This window comes from Rhinolophus sinicus, chromosome 16 (genome assembly GCF_057876585.1).
Source record: "Rhinolophus sinicus isolate RSI-liver-muscle chromosome 16, RSI-T2T, whole genome shotgun sequence".
Taxonomy (NCBI): domain Eukaryota; kingdom Metazoa; phylum Chordata; class Mammalia; order Chiroptera; family Rhinolophidae; genus Rhinolophus; species Rhinolophus sinicus.
Genome location: NC_142516.1, coordinates 138280936 through 138283127, shown reverse-complemented (window position 1 = coordinate 138283127; position 2192 = coordinate 138280936). Strand labels below are relative to the sequence as shown.

The 2192-nt window shown below is 49.1% G+C and overlaps 1 pseudogene; it reads right to left on the bottom strand.

Annotated features, from left to right (window-relative positions):
* Positions 1 to 257: 257 nt before the first annotated feature.
* Positions 258 to 1883, bottom strand: LOC109455174 (importin subunit alpha-7 pseudogene; annotated as a pseudogene).
* Positions 1884 to 2192: the final 309 nt, after the last annotated feature.

Below are 2192 nucleotides of genomic sequence, written 5' to 3'. Positions count from 1 at the left end.
TGGGCTCCTGGGTTAAAGACACATGTGAGCCAAAATGCAGTGTAAGGAATAAAAACCCAACATGTCCCCTTCTTGTCACAAAACCCAAATGTGAGCCTCAGATGGTTCTGTCTGTCCAGAGGGTGCTCCCTCCAGGGAAGGGGGCGGAACAGGTCAAGAGCAGTTTCCAGGGCAGCGGAGGTATGCAATGGCTGATGGTGGGGGTATGGTTTCCTGCCCACCAGAAGGCTGCTTTTCTGCTGGTTGGTGGTGCTTCCCATCCCTTCCCCTCCCCAGAGGCAGACATTATAGCTGGAAGCTCTCCATGGGGACCTCAGGCTGCTGGAAGATGAACTGCTGTTGTGTTTCATCCACTTGTGGGGGTAGGCTGCTATCATCATCTTCTACACCAAAGTAGTGCTCAATGAGGTCGAAGGCCTTCTGGTAGATCTCCTGGTTCTCATGGCTCTGGAGAAACTCAATTTTATCCAAGCCATAGGCTTCCTCAATGAGGACACAGTAGGGATTGACCCCTGAGCCACTGTGCTTGCCCTCTTGCTCTCCAAGCTGAAGGATGTTCTCCAGTCCATTGAGGGCCACTTGCACAATCTTTGAGTCCATCACAGTCAGCAAGTCACACAGGGGTTTGATGCAGCCCAGTGAGACCAGGTACCTGATCTGCTCAGGGGTTCTTCCTGATGTGGCATTGGTGATGGCCCAGGCTGCCTCTTTCTTTGTATGGAGCTCTGCTTTCTGAAGGATTTCAATCAACACAGGAAATATATTTGCACCTATGACACCCTGTATTTGAACCCTGTTGCCAGCAGTGATATTTGAGATGGTCCATCAAGCTTCTTTCCGGATTGACTCCTTGGGGCTGCCCAGTAAGTGAAGGAGACAAGGAAGGGCTAAACAGTTAAGAATCACCTGGGTCTGGGTGTCATCCCCAGTGACGATGTTACACACAGCTCTCAGGGCAGGAGAAGCCATTGTGTAATCATTATGCATTAGAAGCTCTACCAATTTCCTGCAGACTCCAGAGTCTATGACTGCGTGGATCTTCTCGTTGGGTCCATCAGACAGATAAGAAAGGGCCCAGCAAGCATCTGCCAGCAAGTCTGAGTCGCTGCTGAGGAGTAGGCCAGACAGCACAGGCAAACAAGGGGAGACCTTTGCAAACTCTAGGGGTGGGTCCTTCCCTCTGCAGGAGTTTGTGCCCAGACTGCATTCCGTATCATCGTCAGTCGTGTGCACTTTGTAAGGAGTGTTAACAAAGGATTAAGGATGGAACAGTTCAAGATGTAATCTCTGCAAACAGAGCTGTCTGCAGCTATGTTTCCCAGTGCCCGGACTGGACTGCCTGTGCCTGTATTATCCTCCAAGTCCGAGTTAAGCAACTGTATAAAAATGGGGGCAGCCCCTGCTTCAATGACAATTTTGGTCTGCTGAGAGGTTCCAGAGGCAATGTTCGTTAGAGCCCAGGCAGCTTCAAACGGTAATGTGCAATTCTCATTCCTCTTCAGAAACGCCACAAACCGACCCACCACTCCTGGAGTGTTGACAACTTCATCTCTTGGAGGACTAGGCTCTTTGGAGGGCAGTTTCCGGAATTTCTGTGTGTTGCTAACGGCAGGTCAGAAGCATCAGAAAAGAGCATCTCGACCATCTCTCTTGTGGTCACACTCTCCCCAGCGGTAGAGCTCACACAGGAATCTATGAGAGGACTAGCGAACGTGGCGCCTTCTTCATTAATCATCTTCACATTTCTCCGTTTAAAAAGTTGTTCCCGCTTCTGCTTCCGGAGCTGAATATTCTTCTTCTCTTCTTCGCCTCATTTCCTCAGGGTTTAGGGCATTGTTCTTATAGCTCTTCATTCGATAACTCTCCCTCCCTGGGCTCACCATGGTCTCCACCGAGGCTTGGCTCCTACTGGGCGCCGGCAGCCCCAGCAGACAGACAACGTGGCAGAGCTGCGAGATGGCAGCCAGAAGGACAAACAACGTAACACTCAACCCCGGGAAGAAGCGCGCTCTCAGCCCCACAGCCTGATTTACACAGAGGCTGTTACTTTTTTTTTTTTTTAATCTTTTATGTTAATTCAATATTGAATAGAAATGGTGATAGTTCGCATTCTAGACATGGTCTTAATTTTACAGGAAAAAATGTTTCAATATTTTACTATTAATAATGAGATTAGCTGTAGTTTGGGATTT